The 26509-nt window shown below is 44.1% G+C and overlaps 1 pseudogene; it reads left to right on the forward strand.

Annotated features, from left to right (window-relative positions):
• Positions 1-4629: 4629 nt before the first annotated feature.
• The window catches only part of LOC148029196 (uncharacterized), a 201179-nt pseudogene continuing 179299 nt past the window's right edge, over positions 4630-26509 (forward strand).

Consider the following 26509-nt stretch of genomic DNA (forward strand, 5'->3'; position numbering starts at 1 on the left):
TTTCTTCTTGGTCACTTGTTAACCCCAAGTTGAGATGGTGGAAAAATGGAGGAAAAAGCAAAAGGAAGATGGAAAAAGAGCAAAGACATGCAGGCGGCCTCTAAAGATGAACCGGGGCAAAAAGCACAACCTTAATGTAAAAGGTGTCTCAAAAAACTCAAAAAACTCTTGTAAACGAGTGCGAGGCTCCCTCCTGTGCCAATTGTAAAATATTAGATGGGTGTAGGCTAGAGGCACAAGGCTAGAAGAGGGAAATGGAAAAAGGACCTTGCCACAATGGCCGGTCATGTAAAAAAGGGATGGGTGCCCATGGGATTTTAGGGTTTGTATATATAAAGTTCAAAAAGTGAATAAGAGATCATTCTTTGGTGTGTGGCAACAAGAGTCTTCTTCTTCTTCTCTCCTTCTCATCTTTTTGCTTGTGTGTGCTCTTGAGAGAGGGAGTGTGAGAGTGTGAGGGAGTGAGAGTGTGGGAGTGAGGGATCAAGAGGGTGAAGCTCTTCACCATCTTCTCTTCACTTCTTCTCTTCTCTTCTCTCTTCTTGCGCATGTGTGGCTATGGAGGATGGAGCTTGGAGGTGGAGGAGGCTTGAGGATGCTTGAGCTTGCATCTAGGATCGTGGAGCTACCGATGTGTGTGAGAGAGGAGGCAACTCATATTGGCACTAAGGTAAGCTCACTACACTCGTAGGATCGACGGTGCGTCGGCTAGGTGAGAGATAGCCATTAGAGCTCCCTTGGAACGCTTGAAACAATAAGCAGTCCATGGGTATTGGCAGTTGAGCGAAAGCTCCCACATTTTGGTTCCATTGCTGAGACCAACGGATTCAAGCTTGAGCACTTGTGCACCTCATATCGAGCATTGAAGTAAGGGATTCATCCCCGAAACGGAGTTTGAGATAGGTAGGAAGTTTGGGTGTTTTTGATCATCAAAACAAGTAACTATTTTGGGTTATTTTGTTTGTTTGATGATTAGGAAATATGGAGAAATCATTTCAGTGTTTTGATTTTGATTCTTGTTGCAATTAGAGTAGGTTAGGATTAGGAAATCGCACCGGAGAAGGGTAGGGTTACTATTGCAAAACAGGGAAAAACAGGGCAAAAATAGTGTAAAAAATGGCAAAAAGCTCGCTTGTGATGCTCAAGATCAGCAAAAGTGAGTGATTGGGGGCATCAACACCATACCCGGGAAGGGGTATAAGAGCCACGAGACTAAGGGAGGACTCATTTGCAACCATTTCAGTGAGAGAGAGAGAGAAAGAGAGAGAGAGCTATTGCCCGATTCGATTTGATCGCACCAACGACAAGCCCACCACTCTATCTAGGTATATGAATCCCTTCCCTTACCCCCTTAGGTAGGATCTGGAGGTTTGTGCCTGATACGATTGAGTAAATCACAAGGAACGATTGAAATCAAACTCGCGCTATTGACGTGCGCCGTGCTTGGCCCGTCCGAACGGTCACTTCTGGGCCGAGTTCCAGAATCGGCCCTCGCCCCTATTTTGCTCGGCCCACTTGGCCCAAACCCTAATCGGCCCATCCGAGTATACCATTCGGACCGTGGACCAATTCGGCCCTCTGCCATGTGTCTGATGGGACCTAAAACGGGCCAGCACTAGCTCATGCACTAACCGGACCTCTATCATGTGCTCAACAACCCCACGGCCTTGCGGCCAGGAGCGTGGATGACACATACATCATACATTGCCTTCCTAATCATATTGCGTTTGTATCACGTCTCGTAGTCCAACTCTAACCCAATTAACACTCCTTAGAGGGAGTCCCAACACATTGCCAAATAGCACGAAGTACAAACATAGGAGGTCCTCCCACGGGCGGCTGACTGCCACTACCTCACTGCGACTCTCCTACACCTTGGGTATTGGCCCCTCGATGCATCGCTAAACATATATAACACAACATCGCACATAGTTCCCTCAAGGTACCAATTGATCGTATCCAGGAATGTACCATACCTCAGGTGCTATGCATCCAGGAGGTATTGTCTGATACCTTTTATCATTTTATGCTTCATGCAAATTGTGAATGTCCATGTGCTCAAACAAAGAAAAATCAACATCATGCTTAGTGCAAAAGCATTCTTTCAATGAATTTCTCTAACGCGTAATTGCTACGTTGCATGAACCTAGCACCGATGAACCCTCGTGCTACTAGATCCTTAATTTTTAATTATTGACCAACCTAAATGGTATGCATAAAAACTAGCAAACTTTTCATTATTTCATTCAGCATTTAAACACCTTTTATACACTCTACCCCCTCACCCGTTTAGGTTGTGCATTATTGATCGGTTTAGGGTTCATTTCCATGTTTTTATTGTATGAAAAGCAATAAAAACTCACTAAAACATAAAGGTAGGACTGAACTGAGGCTAAACCTCATACTTCAAACCCCCCATACATACACAAACATGAATCTTATTTTTTCCTTAATTTTCGGCACTCAAAATCTATTTTTCCCTTATTTTTCTCCATTTTTCCTATTTTTATTGTATTTTTTTGCAATATTAAATAACTAAAAATTCAAAATGAGTTATGGGTTGTGGCCCTTAGGTTCATTTGCAGCAAAAACACAAATTTAGTTGGTGTGTCTTGTTATATTTTCCATTTACATATCAAAAACACCCAATTTCCCCCTATTTCGTGTGTTTTACGGGTTTTACACTATTAATTTCAGTCACAACACTTATGATTTTCTGATTTTCTGAGCATAAATTGATCAAACTCATAGCAAGCAACATTATAAAGCATAATCATCCCATGGGAACAAATATTCACGAAGCAAATTGCATAAAACATCAATTTCCTTTATAAAAATGAAATTACCATTTTTTGCGGGTTGCGGGTTTTTATTTGCCATGTCTCGGGACTGATTTCCAGCAGCCATTAATGCTCATTATAGTCCACAATCAGCAATCTTCATTCCTCTTGAACCATGGAGCAATCCGGTCTTCATTGGACAAGCATCCGTCATCCATTCTTCTTCTTCTTCTTCACCACACGAATCTGCCCTTAGGGGAGAGAGAGGGAGGAGAGAGAAAGACTAAAATCAGAGATCTTCATAGAGACCACCATCAGAGGAGTGAAGCATGGCGAAATGATCAGCATCCAGAGGGGATTGAAGGGTAATGATCACTTGGTGGGGTTGTATTCAGGTAGCATGATCCATCTCCCATCCTCCAAGTGCAATTTTCAGCGCTCTCTGATGGCGCCCTCTCCCCATGTTTTGTGCCTCCAAGAAATGCCACGATTTGGTTTTGCATAAAATGTTGCATGTGCCCCCCCAAAGGTCACTTACATTTGGCCACTCTAATGTCCACCTTTTCGTATCTTGCCCGGTTTCTTGGTTCCTTCCCCGTCCGGACTCTGAATTGAGCTCTGAAAAATCCTGGGCATTCGGCTCGACATCCCGCATTGGCTGGTAACTTGTCCACCTGCACGACAGTCTGAAAAATTATGAAAAATCAACAAGTGTTGCTCGGGCGCCTTTAAAGCACTTTGCCGCTTAAAATCGTCCTAGATCGAGCTGCCGCCTTCGACGTTGAATATTTTTCCCTTGATATTCATAATTTTTAGCTTAGATCGAGCCTCCGCCTTCGACGTTGAATATTTTTCCCTTGATATTCGTAATTTTTAGCTTAGATCGAGCCATCGCCTTCGATGTTGAATATTTTTCCCGTGATATTCATAATTTTTAGCTATTTTTAAGCACTTCTCGGCATCAAAATTCCGCTCTCAGTGTCAAACTCGACCCTCAGCCCAGTTCCCTTGGACAGATTGCCTCGGCCCGTCCGAGTGACCTCGTCCGAATTGATGACTCGGCCCTCCCGAGCGAATTTATTCAAGTGACTTTGTCTAAGTTCGCCCCTCGATCCTGTCCGAGCCCACCCTGTCCAAGTCCCAAATTCGACCCTCGGTCCGTCCGTCCGAGCCCACCCACTTGGACCCTGCAATTTAGACCAATTGGGCCGAGTGTAGATTTTTACCAAATTTTCAGAAATTTGACCTGACCCGGCTAGAACTCAGCAACGCAAACTGTCAAAAGCCCTTAGGATGCTCAGAACTTGATTCTGGCACATGGAATAGGCAAAATCGTAGGGCATCGCCGCTTAACAGCTAGAAGTAGGCAGTTGCGAGACCCAGAGGCTTAGACGCAAACTGCTGAGTTGTAAAGCCTGATTGGACCACAAACCAACGAGGCAACATATTAGAGAAACCCTAAACCCTGCCAAGACGGCTAGAAAATTGACCAACAAGCCTGTTAGCCCCAAAACAACGCGAGAGTGTGTAAGACGCCTAGAAATTGGTTGCTACACTCACCCTAAGTTTCCGCACTTGAAGTACACTTAAGGAAACTGAAAGGCTGATTGAGCACAAGTGCACAGGAAAAGACACACACATTGAGTGGTCATAAATTGAGGATTGTATTCAATAACTGAAGGAACTCACCCAGATAAACCACTCAAGGAACCCACCAGCAAGAGAGGACCCAAGACATAGACAAACCATCAACGTGCAAAAGTAGGACCAAGCAAGGGGCACTAACGAAGTGGATTTGACAAGTCTACAGAACTTGATTGATAGCTTGGTGGAGCATGATAACTCGAAAATGGCAGAAGAAAGTTTAGACCCCAGATCTAACGAGGAATTCGACTTAGGAGCCTTTTCAGATGCTATTCAGCAGCAGCAGCTGGTCAGTAGTTACGACGCTCATGCCCAGTATGAGCACCGCAATAGGACAACAGATGCTATCATCGTAGATCTAGAAGAGGAGAGAAAGCTGGCCTGCAAAGCATTGCAAAGCATGGATGAATACAATAGGGATCAACACAGGCTAGGAGCCAAAGGCAAAGCATGGAGTTGCGAGAGGTGCAGCGGGTGCTGAACCTAGCTGGCAGAAATCAAATGGACCATGAGAGAGCACTAGAAGGAGACTTAACGCTGAGTGAGCTACTCATGAAACGACTACTCGATAACACAGTTGTGCAGAGCAAAGTGCCATGGCTCTAGTGATATCGCTGCTCACAGGATTAGGAGCAAACAAGGGCTCAAAGAGCCAGTCTAAAATCCCTATTGTTAACAAGCAACTCGATAAGTACCAACCCCATGACGATCCATATAGCTTTGTTGAGTAGTTCGAGCAAGTCTGCGAAGCCAACAGCCTCAACGACCTGACTCAACTCTCTCAAGCATTCGGTGCTTGGGCGACAAGGGTAGGACGTGGTATAAGAACTTAGATAACGTAGAGCGAGCCAGCTTTGATGGCCTCAAGGATCTCTTCATTAAGAGATTTGCTGAGCCTGGATACTCCGATAATCTACTAGTACTCTTGATGAACGTCAAGCAAAAAGAGAAGGAGGACATTTGCGATTACGTGACCCATGTGCGGAGTCTCTTCAAGAGAATCCCTATTGGAGAGCGGTCAACTGAAAGAGAAATATCAACTGTATTCATCAGCGGGATTCAGAACGAGGAACTATATAAGGCTTTGGCAAGCAACTCGAGCTTCCAGCGATACACGCTAGCTAGATTATTTGAGGAAGCCATCTGAGTTGACGATCAACTGAAGGAACGAAGCTCTAGGAGCTCGAAACCAACTCACGAAATTCAGAGAGAGTGTCAGCCTTGAGTGAGCAATTAGCCCCATCATCCCAGGATAAGGGGAAAACCACCTAGACGAACCAAGACTTGGCTGACATTAAGATGGAACTAGCCAAGTTGCAAGACATGTTGAGACGACCAACGCGCCCACACGTCCAATGCGTGTACTGTGGTGAAAACCAGTTGCCATAGCCGAGTGTCAAGACCCCACGTCAAGACCTTGCGCTAACTACGGTAGGTTCGGTCATGATGTCGCACATTGTAGGTTGCCAATAATACTTCCATACTCACAACCATACGGCCAGCCTTACCTAGCGAACAGGCCGTAGCCATTTTTGGGAAGGGGAGCCCCATTGGCCCTCCCTGCACCTAATGACATTAAGCTGGCTGTTCCTAGGATGGAAATAAATCCTACAGGCATTCCTAGACCACCTGGCCCTTATGTAACCCATCTACCGAGTGACGCTCCTGTCCACTATGTGGAAGATCCGAACAAGGAATAAGCTTACATATGCTCTTACGTCTCGCATGACGATGAGGGAAACATTATCCTCATGGATTATCGCCCCGTACCGGTGATGGTGTTAGGAAGAGGACGTGGTAAAGGCCTAGGAGGGCAAACACATGATCCAATCACCTGTTGGACTTGTGGTCACTCAGGTCATGTCTCATCACGCTGCCCTGAAAGGGAGCAGCAAAACAAAGACAAGGCTGACCAAAGGTGTGTTGATGCGGAATCACCCATCTCTTCGTCGATTGCCCAAGGCGAAAGCCGTCGTCTAGCTCAGCCAATGAGCCATCTATCCCATTGGGGCTGTTTGGTGTCGAGAACCACGATGGGGAGGCCACGCCTATCTCATTGCGGGTCATGACCCGTGCCCAAACGAAGTAGGCTGACATCTCTCTGCGAGGACCTAGCAATCTCAATGCAGCCTCAATAGGGAAGAAGAGCCATAGACAGAGGAGGAAGAGGTCGAAAGCTAAAATCACACTAAAAACAGAGAGTGCTACAACTCTGCCTGCTGGAAAGAAGGTCTCTGACGCAGAGGCAGAAACTTCAGCCCCTAAGACGGCCACAAAGGGAAATACTAAGGCAGGGGAATACCCGCATCCAAAGCGACAATTAGAGGCCATAGAAAAGGTGAAGGAATGGGTGAAGAAAGCCCAAGAGCATCTAAAAGATGCTGAGCCCATCCTAGAGGACGAAATCGATGACCTCTCCAGCATAACTACGCCAACCTCACCTCCAAAACCAAAGTCGGGAGAAGCAACTACACCACAAGCAGTGCCGCTAAGGCCAAGCCTCGGCGCTACAGGGCCGTGGTTCAGTCACGGCCAATGGTCAGGATGATCCAGGTTAGGAGAGAGATGAACACCCAACAATCTCCTGACCATGTTGGTGACTACCCCTATAGCACTTAGCCTGGGAGATCTGCTTAGGCAGCACCCCACCCTATGGTAAGATCTTAAGCAGTGGGTTGAAGGGTCACAAGAGCAGGTCACGACAAACCCTCATGACCATGATGTAGAGACGCAAATACCGAGTTTGACGCTGCACTCTATGCCTAAATTCTTGCACGTCAATGCCTTCTGGGAAGGTTCCGAGATGCATGTGGTCTTACAGGTTTTGGCCCTAGGCGATACAACGAGAAAGGGAATCGTGGACACAGGGGCTAGGGTTAGTGTGCTTAGCCACGCAGTACTTCAGACTTGGGGAAACCCACCCGTTGAGACTGCTGGGTTTAATGTCACACTAGCAAAGGGTATGAGAGTCAAGCCATTCAGGGTGCTTAAGAATTGGCCAGTGAAGATCGCAGGTGTCCAGTTCTCTGTTGACTTTATAGTCATGAAGGGAGTGGACTACGACATCCTATTAGGCCGCCCTTGGATGCGCAATGCTAGAGTCATTGAAGATTGGGGTAACGAATGATCATCCTTGGCAATAGGACGGACGCCGTGAGAGTACAGATGGACACCTGGAAGACCTCACTAGTCGACTTAGATGCCATCTCTGCTATGCTCAAGGGTAATGCTCAGGTCAAGAAGTCCTATGGGCCCTTGACCAAGTATATCCCATGCCCAGAGGATGAGTGGGATTGGATGCATGTCCTTGCTACAATCGACCTGCTGTTCTTTGACCAGGAGGCGTATGAGCAAGCCATCAAAATAATCGGTAAGGCTAACGACACACCCTCCGTACCCGTCTGCATGATGGCAGGAATCCTTCATGGGAAACGAAAGCCCGTCAACTTCCAAGTCCCAACCAACAAAAGGGAACTCTAGGAGATACTAGAATACCTAACAAACAAGCTAGCTGGCAATCCAGCTGTAAATTTCAAACCACTCCAGGACCTCTTAGATGAATCCAAGTGGCAATGGACCACAGTGCATAACTTAAACCTCATGTATAACTGGGCCCTGGTTCCTGACCAATGACCAGAGATATACCAGAACCTAGGAGACGATGAGCAGTCTGATGAAGAGGATTCTAACGATGAATACAAAGACTACCAGTCCTTCAGTGATGAAAGTGAGGGTGAGGTAGATACCGTGGAATACGACACTGAAGGACAAGAAATAGAGCAAATACGAGTAGACTCCAAGCCGCAGAAAAAGAGTATCTTCAGGATGGAGCGAGGAGTCATGCACGTGGAATGTGATCGCACCTGGTTGGAACACGTAGGAGCCATAGACCTTGAGCAAGCAGGACTAGCCCAGCCAGGAATGACATCAGTGTTTAGGACTGAATCACCATCTGAACTGCGCCCACCAGGGGAGACCACCTCTTCTAGCAAAGATGGAGGGTTCGACTCTGAATCGAAGGTTAGTTCAGATAGTGATCCAGAAATCCCTAGGCTGCCCACAACTAGATGCACCAAGGGGGACCTACCTGTCCACTTGAGGCGCAGACGATTAAGGTAGGAAAAGGCAAAACAACTCAGGGATACATGAATGGAAGAACAACGAAAATCACAGGACCTCCTTAAATGATTTACGAAATTCAAAAAAGGGGATAGGGTGGTAGTTTTTTTAGGTGCCAAACGTCAAGTGCAGACAAGTGAACCAATCGAGGGACCAGCCAAGGTCAAGGAGGCGGACCTAGCCCAAGAAGGGGAAACACCCCGACTAGTCTTCATTGCTGATGACTTGACTAATGAGGAAGAAACGAGTCTTGTTACTCTCTTGCGAGAGTGCATAGACGTGTTCGCCTGGTCCTTAGAAGAGCTTAAGGGGGTAGATCCAAGTGTCGTGACTCACAACATACCCATGACACCAGACGCAACGCCGGTCAAGCAGTGACCGTACCCTATGAATCCAAAACATGCTCATGCTGTCAAGAAAGAGATTGATAAGCTGATGAGAGCAGGATTCATTTACGAAATTGAGCACACAGATTGGGTATCGCCCATAGTCATCGTGATGAAGAAGAATGGAAAAATCCGAGTGTGCATCAATTACAAGAAGGTAAATGCTGCTACCAAAAGAGGGACAACTATTTGTTGCTGTACACCGAGCACATGCTTGAGAGAGTGGCAGGCAAGGAAGCCTACAGTTTTTTGGACGGCTTCTCAAGGTACAACCAGGTGCAAGTGCATCCTGCGGATAGGCATAAGACTGCCTTCACCAATGAGTGGGGTATCTTTGCTTACATAGTCATGCCCTTCGGGTTGACTAATGCCCTTGCCACTTTCCAACGCCTCATGTACACCATCTTTAAGGACATCCTTCACAAGGAGTTAGAAGTCTTTGTCGACGACCTCTGTGTACACTCGACCTGGATCGAACACTTAGACAAACTCCGAGCAGTCTTCGAGCGGTGTCGCTTATATCGTCTCTCCTTGAACCCCTTAAAGTGCCAGTTTTGGGTGAAGCATGGATGCATCCTAGGGCATGTGGTGTCAAAGAACGGCATTGCTACTAACTTCTTGAAGGTCAGGGTCATTGTTGACCTTCCACTCCCAAACAACTACAAGGGAGTTCAATGCTTCCTAGGTCATACTGGATACTATCTGTGGTTTGTACTGAATTATGCATTGATCGCCAAATCTTTGTACAAGCTGCTTATTGCCTTTGAATGGACTGAAGCATGCCAACAGGCATACGAAGAGTTGAAGAAGGCTCTAACCACAGCACCAATCCTGCGATCCCCGGATTGGACCATTACCTTCCACGTGCATATCGATGCTTCTAAGTTTTCCGTGGTGGCAGTGTTGTGCCAACCTGGCGAACAAAATTTAGACTATCCAGTGAGCTTTGCTAGTAGGCAACTCACTGAGACGGAAATGAACTACTCAACGACGGAAAGAGAGGGATTAGCCATGGTATTCGCTTTGAAGAAATTCCGGCATTATCTTTTGGCCACGCCCTTTACCTTCTTCGTGGACCATCAAGCCTTGCTCTATCTAGTAAACAAACCTTGTGCTATAGGATGCATAGCTTGATGGATCCTTTTGCTTTTAGAGTTTGACTTCTCCGTGGTGGTACGGAAGGGAAAATAGCATTACATGGCTGATCACATGTCACGCATTCCCACTGGAGAAGCCGCTAGACAAGGTGTTGTTGATGAACTGCTCGACGCCCATTTGTTTAACCTTTCCAGCGAGAGAGATCTATTTAAGGCTGATCTAATGCCATATTGGGCAGATGACATAGTCCAAGTGCTTGAGCATGGACTCCCTGACTGACCGATAGAAAAAGCTCGACTTAGGCGATTAATCCTTAAGATCCAACCCTATCAACAACTGATTGCAAGCCAACTCTATAGGCTGGGGCAAGATGGATTGTTGCGCAGATGCATATGGAATATGAGATGCACGATGTGCTCTCAGAAGCACACAGCGGCATTGCTAGAGGGCACTTTAGCGAAGACATGATAGCATGAAAAGTGTTGCAGTCTCAACTATGGTGGCCCATGCTTTTCCGCGACGCAGCACAATTTGTCAAGCACTGTGACGAGTGCCAGTGGGACGAAGGTCCCAATTCGCAAGGATCAAATGGAATTAACCCCAATTATTGCTCGACAACCCTTCAAAAAATGGGAAATTGATTTCATTGGACCCATCAGTCTTGCAGCATAGTATTCGCAGGCCAAGTACATAATTGTGGCCACGGATTACCTCACTAAATGGGAAGAAGTGAGAGCAACACGAAAAAATGATGCTAGAACGACTGCTAAGTTCTTATGGGAGCAAGTCATTTCACGATTCGGCTGCCCCATCGAACTGGTCAGTGACTAAGGCACGCACTTCATCAATGAAGTGATCGCACATCTCCTGTCCACCTTCCTTATCATCCATCACAAATCCTTGCCATACTACCTTCAGGCAAACGGCCATGCCGAATCAATGAATAAGATTCTTGTTAATGTCCTAACCAAGGTTGCCTCTGCTTCATGCAATGACTGGGACAACAAGCTGATGGCAGCTTTGTGGGCTTACCAAACAGCTTATAAATGGCTGTCGGTCAAACCCCCTTTAGGCTGACATATGGAACAGAAGCGATTCTACCATTAGAATTCTTCGTTCCTAACATGAGAACAACGCTTCAAGAATGATGGGAAGGGAAGGAGGCATGGACACAATGCCTAGTTGAGCTCGAACGCCTCTCAGAGACTGATCTTCTAGCCACCCATGTGCTGATCTGTGAGAAAGCCTGACACAAGAGCTGGTTTGACCAGCACATCAAGCTGTGCGAGTTTGAGCAGGGTGACTTAGTGCTCCTCTACTCAGTTAAGGGGCATAAGCAAAAAATGAAATTTAGAGGTCTTGGACCTTTTAAAGTTTGTGCAATTAGCCGAATAGGCAATGTCGAACTTGAGACCCTAGATGGTGAAGGGATAGGCTTCTTCAATGGCAGTAGTGTCAAGAAGTACTACCCTCCTATGCACCCTTTACATGAGCCACTGATGTTAGAACCACCTGTCAAAGTACGAGTAGCCACAATCACTGAAATTGACGACAAGGATGAGGAAGCCGTAGAACCCACATACCTCCATATTACGGTCACGACAAAACAAACATGCGCTTTCAACGCCTTGATCACGAGGGACTAGACTTCAATGTCTTAACCCACGATCATTGGACTCAACTTGGCAGACCACAACTTCAGCGCACTAATGCAAAATTAAGCCCATATGGGGCCCATTCCTACGCACTACTCGGTAAATGCAAAGCAGCTGTTTCTATCGAGTCTGAGACCGTTCCAATGATTTTCTAAGTGTTGCCAAATGCTAAAAATGTAGGCACAGAGTCACTGTTGGGGCAAACTTTTAAAAAGCGGACCCATTGCAATGTTGATTACACGTCGCAGCGCATCCACCTCGCAATAGGCGACGCTCGCATTGTTACAGCTTTTAGCAAGGGCTGCGCGACCTCATCCCGGGCCACAACGCCACCGATAGAAATATATGTAGTCAAGTCTAAGGATGGGGATAGTGCACGACCGCCACTTCCCGAATTTCATAGACCGCAACCCATAGCCGCCAAAGCTCAGGCCCCACAGCCTCGCCTTCAATGGATGCCTAAACAACCACAACAGCCACCTCGGAGTCAATGCTCCTACCCTCATAAGACCATAAACTCTAAACCTAGGAGGCCCAAACGCAGTTCAGGTATAGACGCGTCATCAGTCAAAGATGGGTTCCCAAAGCCCTCTTGCACGCTCAAGGCTACTATGAGGGCAATTCTTGGATATGGATGCCTAAGGCCCACACAGCCAAAGGCACCACTCATACACCAGCCTCAAGCTTGGTCATCCCAAAAATCGTACAACCTCAAAACCACAAGCCGTAGAGCTTCCCTGACCCGCAACCATCCAGTTCATCCACGCGTGAACCCAAGAAAGTCTCCCAAACCTATCGACCCAAGTGACAGCCATCGTCACAAGAGTCATCACCCACTAGAGTTGATCCGAATTCCCAAATCCATCTTGAAAGTAGCAGGCCATCACTCAAGGCTACTGTTAACCCAACCTTTGTCCCAGTGACCCAATCGCAGGCTTAAGAACACTCACCACCACAACTTTTCGTCGCCAAAGGCTCAAGTCCTACCAAACCCCAACCACCCTAGGCCTTGGGCCCTCTTATGAGAGGAAATTCTTTCTCTCACTAGAAGCTGATTTAGCTGAAGAAACACGGGATGACGTGGTGGATTGCATTAAGTGACTGGACGCCACTTTTGTGTCGCTAGCTCTAAGCTACAATCGCCTTGACTTAGGCCTATTGGACGAATCCTTCGCAACTGAAGTTCAAATGATGCCTTGTTCTTGGGAAACATTTGAATTTGCATTTGCAAAAGCTGCTATCTCTGCTGCTAAATTGCTTAGTAGTGAGATCTCTAAAGAGCAAGCAATCAAACAATGCCTCATCACGTCTTATGATCAGCAAACCACTTCTGCCATCACTAACCAAGAAGTTGCAGAGCTATCAAGACTTGCTGAGACAGAATCCCAGTTCTTAAGGCATTGGTACACTCTTAGGCTGTAATGGGAAGTTGAAGGATGTCGAATAATGACCAACGCTGAGCAGCGCCACGCTATCAAAACAACAGAGTACGACCCCACATATGTCGCACCAATCTCATATCGAGTGTTAACCACTCTAAGGGGCTGTCCTATAGAAGAACACATCAAAGGACACCCCTACCTCGATCGCTTGTTGACCGAGGAGGAATTACACATTGCTAGCCGAGTCAACTAGGGTGACTTCCTAACCGATGTTCTTACATACATCACCCAAGTGGGGATTAAACCAGTTGACCTAGACCGTGAAGCTCATTTGGAATACAATCCCAATTTCTATACTTGGCTCCTTCACAAGTAACCCCTACACCTCCATGCCGAAAGCCCTTAACCTTTTGACCCTAAATCCTAGGAAGGATTCTTCTCAAGCTGGAGGGGAGGGGGTAAGGTGAATCAAATCAGAATCAGTAAATCAAATCAAAGTCAGTGAAGCACGTAGACATATATTATGGAAAACAGATGGGGTAGGAAAAGGGCATGAAAATTTTGAAGTAAAGGGCAAAAAGTCAAAGTCTGAAAAGGAGAATCTACATTGGATCTTAATGAATTCATTCAAAGCATAGAGTTTTTCTTTTCCAGCAAATTATTATGCCGCAAGTACTAATGAAAATTACGGTTTATGACAGGAACAAAAGATGTCGCAGCAAGACTGCGCCCACCCACTCTCGTTCACAGATGAGGAAAGAGAACAATATTGCATCCACCTAGAAAACCGCGACTTTGGCTAGCTTAAGTTTCGAACCGTTCGCAACATAGAAGTTGTGGTGGCTAGGGAGGAAGCAGCTAGGAGGGTGGTCGAGCAATGTAACCTCAGCAAGTACCTTCAAAAATTCTCACAGGAGCCGGACCACCTGAAGTGTGTAGAGTTCCTCAGATCATATGATCCAGACCAAGAATGCGGCACAGTGACGGTGGGTAGAGGAGAAAGTGCCAAGCAGGTGCAGGTCTGGACCAGCCTTGGTAGAGAAGGCGTTGGGGTTGGAGCCAAAGATAGAGAGAAAAAAGAAGAAGGATGTCTATGCGATGCTGAAAATGAAAAAGGAGGAGGTCCTCACCAATGACTGCATCAGCATCCTAGACATCCTCGACGCAGAAGCTGGGCTGCAAGCAAAGCTAGTACATGTCCTCTTCTCCAGCCAACGCTACAACTCCTTGATGCATAAAATTAGCATACCCGTGTTGGAGAATGTAGCGGCCCACACTCTGGAAAAAATTGACTGGAACGGGTATGTACGAAAGACTATCGACCAGGCAGCCAAAGCATTGGCTTTAGGAAGTGTGCCAGCAAGTGGAGGGTCTTCAGCCTCCAAGGCTACAGAGAGGAAGAAAGCTTTATCCAAGGCCTCTTACATAGGGTATGGAGGTGTCTTAATAGTGCTTATCCAGGAGGCCGTGAAGGAGGCACAGGAGGCAGAAGAGGGGGAGGGGGAAACACCCGACAGATCACCTCCTCATCAACACCAGGAGAGGTCTAGTGATAGGACTGAGACGAGCGAGGAAGAAGGGGAGGAATAGAAGAGTAAAAAGCAGGCCAAGGAGACCGAGAAGAAGGCAGTGCAAAAGAAAAAGAAAAAGGATGAAGAGGGCCACAGGAAAGAGAAAGAAGACTTGGAGAAAGTCAAGAGAGAGCCCCTTAGGGAGGCCAAAGAGAGGGAGAAGAAGAAAAAATAGGAAGAAGAAAAGGAAAGGGAGCAATTACAGAAGGCTAAGAAGGCATCAAAGCAAGAGGTAGAGGAGAGAAAAAGAAAGGAAAAGGAAGAAAAAAAGAAAAATAAGGAAGAGAAGAGAAAAACAGAAGAGGAAAGGTGAAGAAAGGCTAATGAAGAAGAGGAAGAACTAAGAAGGAAGGAGGAAGAGGACGTGGCTAAAGCTACATGCTGGTCCATTGAACAACAATGCAAAGCTGATGAACTGGGGAGTTTGAGCCCACATAGAGAAGAAAGGCCTGGGTCAAGCATATAGGTGTAAGAGATTGTGCCGACCGCTGTCACTGAGGGCAAGGGCAAGGCCACGATCCACCCAATTCCTACTCTATTGGTGCCTCCCACCGAGCCAACCACTATCACTCCCAGCATCCCCACCAGTTAACAAGGAGATAGCCCAAGGGACGAGCACTGAAACTATGGCTACAAGACAAAAGCGGCCGTCCACAGATGCAGAGTCTAGGCAAGATCCCAAGCGACAAAAGGTGGAGGCCTCAACAACACCCATCCAAATAACGATGATGCCACCAGCTAATTACGACGAATACATCGCCGAGCTACTCTCAAAGTTGGAGAGAGCTAAGGAGGAACGCAAGGTAGCGGTGGCTGAGTTGGCAGCTGAGAAGGAATCAATAGCCACCTTCCAGCTTGACAAAACAAGGATGATAGCCATGCAACAAAGGGAGATCGCAGATCTCAAGCAGGAAATAAAGGCTAAGGATGATAGAGAGGAGCATTGGAGGTAGCAGCTCAAGAATGAAACACAGGAGCTGGTGAAGATGCAAAGAGAATATAAGCTATTGATAATGCAATACCAGGAGTTCATTACAAAAACTGCTAAAGTTGAAGAGCTCATGGCTGAACTCAATGCTAGGGATGAGAAAAGAAAGCAAGACATGAAGGAGTAGCAAGAAGAGATTGAGTGCCTAACCGATCAGTTGAACTCTGAAAGATAAGAATAGGAGAGGCTGATCAAGGAGTTAGAGGACCAAGAGCAAAGGCTCATGATACTGACCCTGAAGCAAGGGGAGAGCATCGAGGACATGAACAAGAAGGCAGAGGAGTGGGCGGTGCATAATGAAAAGAGGGTGAAGACACTGGCACGACGCCTCACTCTGGTAGAAAAGAAAAAGATCATTGCAGAGATCAAGGCAGAAGCCGCCCAAGTGACCTTTAATGCCCAACAAAAAGCCTGCCTCGACATCATCATGGACACTACCTGCCCAGAGGAGGGAGAGCCGTTGGAGATGGCACAAAGGAAGCTCAACATCACACGCAGAGCCCTACACACAGGACTACAATTGCCACCCCAACCTGCGGAGGTTAGGCTGAGCTTGGACGAGCAACGGAAATACCTATTGTTGGCCGGCCTAACCCCCCAGGAAGTGGATGCCCTAAGATTTGAAGACAGAGTGCCACAGGGAATCCGGCAGGGGGAGGAAGCCGAACTTGAAGTTGACATGAAAAAATTCAGAGAATATGTAATCCCACAACCCCCCTCGCCACACAATCAGGAACAACAACCACTTGACCCGCGCCTGGACAGACAAGCCACACTCAAGGAGCGAGGGAATAAATTGGTGGAAGAAGCCAGGAAAAGTCTACAAGCCAAGCCAGTTGTGTGGCCATTCGCATCCCTCCCACCATGCCCCGATGATCTCCCAACACAATTCCACGCGAAGCTGGTGGTCTAGGAATGGCTGGAAATCGAAAAGGACCCTTTCTCTTTCAGCTTCCTTATGCCTAATAGCCTGAGAAGGGTCCTGTCGATCAAAGCAATGGAGGAGGTGATCGCGACTGGCAGTCGATTAGGCAAAAAATGGCTGGATGACAGGGCAAAGACCCCGACTCTATGGGGCATGGAGGAAGCAGAATTTTGGCAAGACAGTGTACGAAATGCCACACACTATAAGGGGCTATGATTGCCAACCCCTTTGGAGAAGGAAAATATGCAATACTAACATGCTTGCCTGGATGGCATTTTGCAACACCCTACCCTACGAGAGGAACGACCCCACATTCATGGTGTATCCTCGTAGGGTAGGCGTGGATTTTGTCACCACCCTCCATGGGAGCCATGACTTCCCCGCCATCTACAATTCCAATGCCACCTCCTTCGAGGATGCTCTACTTTTTGATTTAGGAAGCCTAACCGACTCCATGACGCGCTTCCTCGTGGAATTCTCCTCCTGTCCCGATCCCACTTTCATAACACGTGTAATTACCTTAGGCTCCTTAAGCTCCTACTCAAGAAAGATCTAGTACCGCAAGAAAATGGCTTGCATCCCCTCTTTTTTGATCCCAATGCTATTGATAGCTGCGCTATGGCCCGCTTAATGATGAGATCTAGACTACTACCTTCCTTTTTGCCTAGCTCTCCTAGAGGATATGAGTGACATCCAATTCACTAGGTGTAATCACCCCTTCCTTTCCACCACCTCTCTCCACGTCCGCATGAACCTGAAAGGGTACATGCAAAGCCACCAATTTTTGCACAAATCCATTTGCCCTCCTTCCCCCCCTCATTCAGATGATGAGAATTAGACTTGGTTGTCATACTCCTGATGTAATACTATCCCTAAATGTATCCCAAAAAAAAGAAAAAAAAAAGAAAAAAGAAAAGAAAAGAACCAAAGAAAAGAAAAGCACGAACCCCATTCCACACTGAATAACCACTTAGCACCACAAAAGCACGATCACTACACCTAGGGGTCCTTAAGTTAGGCGTGTCTGGTGGCTTCGGTCGGCTAGCTCCTCTCCTAACCCCCTAGCCCTTTTTGCTCCCCACTTCACGTTTAGGGCACATCAAGGGCAGGACACACCTAGGGAGATAACACTCACCTATGGTTAGACTTGTCACCCTAAGCCACTTGCACCACATCCCCTTGGCACAAATGGGGTCCTCAAGTGTGGGACATCACCTAGGCTCGACCCACCTCCCCATTCCACTAGCACGAGCACAATGTACCAACACGCTGCGGAAGCACCCCCCTAGGTAGAGCACCACACCTTCTTCTTCAGGCACCCCAAAAGCGCCAAACCACCAACTTTGAAGGCCCTCGTCCACCCATGACATCCAGTTAGCTGCTCCGACAAACATCATTCTTGAGCTTCCACAAGCACCTGAGTTTACATGTGGCCCTCACCCTTACACCAACGCCGAAGTGCCATGGGACTGGCACCCGTCTAGGAGGGGGGTAATGTTAACCCCAAGTCGAGATGGTGAAAAAATGGAGGAAAAAGCAAAAGGAAGATGGAAAAAGAGCAAAGACACGTAGGCGGCCTCTAAAGATGAACCGGGGAAAAAAGCGCAACCTTAAATGAAAAGGCACCTCAAAAAACTCAAAAAACTCTTGTAAAAGAGCGCCAGACTCCCTCCTGTGTCAATTGTAAAATATTAGATGGGTGTAGGCTGGAGGCACAAGGCTAGAAGAGGGAAATGGAAAAAGGACCTTGCCACAATGGCCGGTCATGTAAAAAAGGGATGGGTGCCCATGGGATTTTAGGGTTTGTATATATAAAGTTCAAAAGGTAAATAAGAGATCATTCTTTGGTGTGTGGCAACAAGAGTCTTCTTCTTCTTCTCTCCTTCTCATCTTTTTGCTTGTGTGTGCTCTTGAGAGAGGGAGTGTGAGAGTGTGAGGGAGTGAGAGTGTGGGAGTGAGGGATCAAGAGGGTGAAGCTCTTCACCATCTCCTCTTCTCTTCTTCTCTTCTCTTCTCTCTTCTTGTGCGCGTGCGGATATGGAGGATGGAGCTTGGAGGTGGAGGAGGCTTGAGGATGCTTGGGCTTGCATCTAGGATTGTGGAGCTACTGGTGTGTGTGAGAGAGGAGGCAACTCATATCGGCACTAAGGTAAGCTCACTACACTCGTAGGATCGATGGCGCGTCGGCTAGGTGAGAGATAGCCATTAGAGCTCGCTTGGAACGCTTGAAACAATAAGCGGTCCGTGGGTCTTGGCGGTTAAGCGAAAGCTCCCACATCATTGATACCAATCTTCTACCTCTTGTTGACCCTTTGAATAAATCATAACTTTTGTTTATTTTCAAGATGGTAGAGGATATGGCTAAGAAAAACAAACACATTATCACAAAATTTTTTCTCTAGTGAGACTTGACATTTCAAACCTTTACTAAGATCTTTGCAATGGCTCATATGGGTCCAGTTGATGACATGGTCAAACTCATTTGTTGAATCTTAATTGGGAGAAAAACAGGCATCTATATCAGAAAAGCATTCTTGTGTAGGATGAACTTAATGGGGTAAAGACCAATGGCCAATAGCCAAGTTGGCACCCCTTGTATACATACACATTGTATAGTTATATATGAGGGAAGATAACATGGAATAAGAGTAATTCATTTTGTATCCACATAACTATCTTGTGTGTTCTTTTCTCTCTCGACCCTCTTACACACCATAGCTTCTACCTCACATCCACTATTGCTTCCTTCTCAATAGGTATTATAGTGACATTCAATGTTTGTGGGAGCTCGTGCTTGGAGGCAAGGATCACAAGGAGTGAAGCTTGGTCATGAAGGTCAAGGATTCCATTTTCTTTTTTGACATTGATGCTTGCTTCTCACACATTGGTAGAGGTACTATTCCAATCATTGGGATTTAAATCTAAGTCAAGAAGGTGCTTTAGCCATTGGAGAGCTACAATAGTCCACTTTGGCAATGATTTGGTAGCTATTTATGGTTAGAATTGGAGATAAAAATCTTGGATTTGGATGCTCAGGGGAAGAGATCTTGGTACATGGTTTTGATATATGCAAGCATAGGGTCTACTTAAGCAAGGGGACAACTATCTCTTGGAAGGAGGCCTACTTTGCAAGTAGAGGGCTGAAGGTGAGGCCTTAAGTAGGGGGTCTACTTGTGTCCGTAAATAGAGAAAAGGAAAGAGAGAGAGACTTGATGATTTGTTGAGGTCGTGATAAGAAAAACATGTCCTAATAGATGTTGCTTAACTAGGCTACTGACACTATTTTTCCATGTTTTTCAATGTTATGGAAGCTAAAAGGTATCTATATTATTACAAAAACCATTTTGTAGGTCCAAATATTAGTCAAAAAAAGTATCTAGTTCACACTTAGAGGCTCGTAGATTAGTCTTGGCTTTAGATTGCTCACAAATTTTGATAGAGTTTTTGTTTTGAAGGATTTTCCATGTTGTTTTATGATCATTTTATAGGGATTATGTGGGATGAAATAGATTTGTGAAGGTAGTTTGCATGTCTTTGTCTTTGATGGTTGTTTTAGGCTGAGAAGATTGATGGAATACTCTATAAATCTTGTAGAAGCTTCATATGCCTTTGGGAGTGTTAAAATATCATTTTTGCATTAGTTTTATGCTATTTTGATATTGGGATAGTTGTTACTTGGCTTTGAGGGTACTTCATTTGCTTCATTAGTCTATTTTGAGATTGTAGTTAGGTACAACTAATTGTTTTTTGGTGTGCAAACATGTTTTTTCCATTATAGCTTCTTCATCAAGATTAGAGAATTCAATGTTGAATATTTTAATAAAGCAATTTTTTCATAATAGAAAGAGAAAATATATAATGTGTTGGTCCAAATAAGTGAAGCCGATAAAATGTAATGGGATTAAGCTGCCTAAGGACATAGATGTAGAGGTCTGGAAGATATTGGATGAGCTAACATGCTTCACTATTAAGCTAACATTCTTAAAGTCTATGTATTTTAATGTGAAATACATAATAGGTGTACATGGTGTATGAAAAAAGGTTGGTGACCTACATGAAAAAAAAAGTGTAGCCTGAAAAGTTTATTGGCTTAAAAAACTTATTGATCTCCACATGGAGGAGAGGGTTTTGATGTTTGATCACCTCGATGATTCAACACAATTTTTAGCAATTGACATCTTAAAATACTATCTTTCATAATTTAGTTAAGAGCATGTTCTTGTTAGTCACCTTGCTTGAGAATTGGGATCCTTTCAAGTTTACCATTAGTAACTCTACACATGCAGGTGGTTTTACAAGTACTAATGTTGAGAGTAATTTTCTCACTAATAAGGAGGTGAGAAAAAAGAAAAATGTGCCATCAAAGAGCTCCACAACATTTATGATGAGAGGAAGGTCAAATGCTAGGGGGAACTCTCATAAGAGAGGGAAGTCAAGAATAAGTCATGTAACAAAAAGGATGTAGATTGCTTCTTTTGTAACAGGAAGGAACACGTAAAAAAATGATTGCTACAAGTGGAAGAATAAGCAAAAAGATGAAGAGACAAATGAGAATTATGGAAAAATTGGAGAGAAAAGTAAGACAAAGATAGAGGGGATTAATGCATGAGATAGTGATGATGGTGATTTTTTCTATATATCCTCTTTGGGTGATGCATTGTTGGTTTCCATGAATACTAGCATGTCTTAGAATTGGTTTCTAGATTTTGGAGCATCATTTCATGTTGCTCCACATATGGATTTATTCTCTACTTATGGTGCTAGAAAGAGAGGGGATGCATTCATATTGGAAACAACTATGCATGTAGGACCATTGCCATTGGGGACATACACTTGTCACTTCCAAATGGTTCTTCTTTTGTCTTGTGGAATGTGCAATGTGTTCTAAACTTCACCAAAATTTTGATCAGAATAGGATAATGTGATGGTTGTGGTTATAGAGCAATCTTTGGTGATAATGTATTGAAGATTTCCAAAGGATCTCTTGTTGTGGCCAAAGGGCCGTAATCTGGTACTTTGTATATTTTGTATATTTCTAGTGTGAAAATCCATATTATAGTTGTCACTAAACAACCATTTGTTTCTTTATAGCATCACTATGTGGGGTATATGTTAGTCACTAGAATGAGAGCATTGTGCCATTTGAACTATTTTCCTTGTATGTATAATAAGAGAGGTAGTAGGAGTTGAAGATCAGAATGTCTTGATTTGGTTCATAATGGTTTATGTGGGTCAATACCCATGGTTTCATTGGGTGGAGTATCGTATTTTGTTACTTTTATAGATGATGCCATAAGGAAGATATGGGTTTATCCTCTTCAAAAGAAAAGAACATGTTGAATGCATTTCAAAAGTTATTGCCTTTCATAGAGAATCAATTAGGCAAGATGCTAAGTGCTTGAGGACTGATAATAGTGGAGAGTACAACTTGTATGCCTTTGTAGAATTTTGTTCAAGCTATGGTGTCAAGAGAGAGTTAAAAACTCATGAGAATTTTACTCAAAATTTTATGATTGAGAAGATAAATAGAACCATTTAGAAAAGGGTTTGTAGTATGCTCTCTAATATTGGTCTCATTAATGGATTTTGGAATGAAGGTGTAATGTCAATAATGCATTTGATTAAAAGGTCTTTTGGCAAGCCATTGGATAGCAAGTTACCAAAGGAGTTATGGTCTAGAAAGAGACCTAATTATGATTACATATGTGTTTTTTGGATATGAGGTATTTATGCATATACCTAAGGATAAGTGGAGTAAGCTTGATCCCAAGTCCAAGAAATGCATTTTTCTTAGCTATGTAGAGTCAGGTGAAATGGGCTATTGCTTATGCAATCCTAAATCAAATAATGTAGTATTTAGCCATGATGTCATCTTTATTGATGATAAGATGCACAAGAATCCTATTAAAGGGTTGAGATCCTTAGAGTGCTATTTCAATGGTATGGGCAACCAACACATGTGCATAATGTACAACATGTTCCAAATGATGCATGTCTTTGGATAGCCAAAAAATACTAAGGTAAGAGTGTCACAAGGTAGTGGAGAGACTCATGCTTCAGAGTATAGATAGGTGGGAAATAGCCAAAGGCTCTTGTTGAGCTAGTTTTACATAGGTCTATAAGGGTTTCTAGACTGCAAGATAACACTTTGTCTCTAGACTAACATCATGGTGGTGATAAATTGTGGTGAGCCTTCTTGTTATGATGATTCTATGACTAGGGATGATGGTTATAAGTGGAAGAGGGCTATACATTCAAAGATGTATTCTTTGAAAAATAATGTCACCTAGAAGTTAGTTCCTTTTCCTAGGGGTAAACATGCACTGCTATGTAAGTGAGTCTACAACTATAAGATATCTCCATTTGATGCATTGCTTAAGTAAAAGGCAAGGTTGGTAGCTAGAGGATTTAAGTAGGAGAAGGGAGTTGACTTTGATGAGATCTTCTCACTGGTAGTCAAGATTAACACCCTTCGTACAATTGTTGCTTCAGTGGCTAGAGAGGATATGGGGCTTATTTAGATGGATGTAAAGATTTCTTTCTTGCATGGGGACTTACATGAGGATATCTAGATGCAGTAGCCTGAGGGGTTTGTTGGGAAAGGCAAGGAGCAATTGGTGTGCAAGTTGCATAAGAGCTTATATAATTTGAAATAGGCTCCTAGGGAATGGTATCATAAGTTTGATACATTTGTGCATTCTCAGAGGTACACTAGGAGTGAGACTGATTACTATCTATACATGTGGAAGGTTAAGAATGGTAGCCTTATGATCTTGATTCTTTATATGAATGATATGTTGATTGCTAGGGAAGTAATCAAGATTCTTGAGATATATGATCGACATCAGCGAGTAATGCCGAATTAGTGATTTGAGAAATTCGAGTTTAAGCTCTCTCTAAGCTTAAACAATAAGCTTAGCAATGCATGAATTGCTTTCTGTCTCTTCTCTAAAAAACGACGACTTGTAAAAGGGGCTTCTTGAGTGGTCACATAAAGAATCAAGATTACATGATAACTCAAGAAGCCCCTTTTACAAGTCATTGTTTTTCAGAGAAGAGATAGAAAGAGCTTCATGCAATGCTAAGCTTATTGTTTAAGCTTAGAGAGAGCTGAACTCTAATCTCTCAAATCAGTAATTCAGCATGTACTCGTGGACGTTGATTTGATCAAAGACATGCCGTCGTCCTGCATCGATTTTGTCCAATTGCTTAAGCTTTTTAAAGCTTAAGCTATCAGGTATTTTACTTAAGCTTAAAGCTTAATTATCAATACTTCACATAACAGGCGTTCCTCTATTGCGGTACTCCTAAACTAGTTTTGAAGCTTTAGTAAGCCCTTGTTTCCACCTGCAACTTGGCTAAATGGATTTACAGCAAGTAGGCTGTCACACGTAGTCTATGTGGAAGATTATTTTGCTTGGAAGAAGAATATTTTCAATTGATGTACCCACAAAAAGCAAGATTGTAAAAGCATATTAATAAACAAAGAAAGTTCGTGGTGATCTTATTCACATGTGACTAGAGAACGAGCGACGGATCTTTAATCAAATCCAGGATGTCGGATCATAACATGGATAATTTTATGCGCGAAGGTGATTTTCCAGATTCGACTATGGAATAGAACTTGGATCTAATCATGATGTAGCTTCAAGAAGAGCAAAGGGAACGTCAAAACTTGCAAGCACAATTGACTGGACTTCAACAATCCGCTGCCGAGCAAGACAGAGCGCAACTTGAAGATGTCATTTAACATACTATTAATGCAATGCTTGAGACACAGGCTCTTAGGAAAGAGGCCAAGATAAGTAGAATAAATTTTAAATTCCGCACTTCTAATGGGGAAGGTGATGGAGAAATTGCTATTTCTTTCATTAGTCACTTTGACGATTATTTTCATGATTCAGAGAAATATGCTGAAAAAGATAAACTTAAATGCGTCACTAACCATCTAGTAGACAAAGCATCATTATGGTGGACTGTTGTCCATAAGAGTATTAATTGTTCCTCTACTTGGGAAGCCTTTCAAAAGAAATTATTGTAGAATTTCCTTCCGCCTCAATTCCATGAAAAAGCCATCAAACAATGGGATCTCCTGCAACAAAGAGATCATGAATCCATCCCGCACTACACTGAGCATTTCTGGAGTGCCTTACTTCAACTTTGAATGCTTGAAGATGTTCCTAAGGTGACTCACAACTGCAAGTACATGTCCGGTTTGCTTGGTCACTTCTATGTGGAAGTGAATATGTTCAAGCCAAAGATTTTGGAGGATGCGATTTCTTTAGCGCATGATGCAAAGGATAAAATTCGTGGACGAGAAAACTGCAACAATTTTTGGTTAATGGTAACTTTGGTACAAAGCAATTCAATTCTAACTTCCAAAAATTCAATCAACATCACTTTGCTCCTTCTTCTTTTCGTAAACCCTGGACTTGACCTCCTAATTTACCATCAAATACAAATTCAAACCCTAAGCCTTCCCTCCAGCCAAATCCCAATACACCCAAACTTCCAGCACTTATCAACAATGTCTCCAAACCAAAGCCTATGGTTTGCTATAAGTGTCATGATGGGACCTAGCACTAGCTGGACCTCTATCATGCGCTCAACAACCCCACGGCCTCGCGGCCAGGAGTGTGGATGACACATACATCATCTTCTTAAACATCTTGCGTTTGTATCACGTCTTGTAGCCCAACTCTAACCCAATTAACACTCCTCAGAGGGAGTCCCTAGCACATTGCCAAATAGCATGAAGTACAAACATAGGAGGTCCTCCCACGGCTGACTGCCGCTACCTCACTGCGACTCTCCTACACCTTGGGGATTGGCCCCTCGATGCGTCGCTAAACATATATAACACATTATCGCACATATTTCCACTCAAGGTACCAATTGATCATATCCAGGAATGTACCATACCTCACTTTCTTTCCCCTAGGACCCAACGCCTAGCCTACAGCTTGGGCAACCTTACTCACTCAACGTTGGTCATGATCTTCTAGAAAGCAATTGCCATGCATCTAGGAGATATTATCTGATACCTTTTATCATTTTATGCTTCATGCAAATTGTGAATGTCCATGTGCTCAAACAAAGAAAAATCAGCATGGTGCACATGTGGAAAACATTTCTTTCAATGATTTCAACTATTGCTCGTATACGGCGTTGCATGAACCTAGCATCGAGAAACCCTCGTCTACTAGGTCCTTAATTTAGAATTATCGAGCAACCTAAATGGTATGCATAAAACCCAGCAATCTTTTCATCATTTCATTCACCATTTAAACACTTTTCATACATTACCCCTTCACCCGTTTAGGTTGTGCATGGTGCATAGGTTTAGGGTTCATTTTCATGTTTTTATTATATAAAAAGCCATAAAAACTCACTAGAACATAAAGGTAGGGCTCAACTGAGGCTAAACCTCATACTTCAGACCCCCATACATCCACAAATATGAATCTTATTTTTCCTTAATTTTCGGCACTCAAAATCCAAATTTCCACTATTTTTTCCTCATTTTCCCTATTTTTCTTGTATTTTTTGCAATATTAAATGACTAAAAATTCAAAATGAGTTGTGGGCTGTGGCCCTTAGGTTCATTTGCAGCAAAAACACAAGTTTAGTTGGTGTGTCTTATTATATTTTCCATTGATATGTCAAAAACACCCAATTTCCCCATATTTCGTGTATTTTACGGGTTTTACACTACTAATTTCATCCACAACACTTATGATTTTCTGATTTTCTGATCATAAACAGTTGGAAGACATTGCAAACAACATTATAATGCTTAATCTGTTGAGATGACAAGCTCAAAACATGCGGACATTGATGATGGACCGCCTGGTTAGATGGGTCCACACGTCTACACTTAGCACGTCGGTGGTCATTATGACTCTCACATGGCCACTGACTCATTACTTATTATATTCAGGTTGTTACACCTATTTACAGT

Source organism: Lygodium microphyllum, chromosome 11 (genome assembly GCF_053477565.2).
Source record: "Lygodium microphyllum isolate KBCC chromosome 11, Lygodium_microphyllum_v1.1.10, whole genome shotgun sequence".
NCBI lineage: Eukaryota > Viridiplantae > Streptophyta > Polypodiopsida > Schizaeales > Lygodiaceae > Lygodium > Lygodium microphyllum.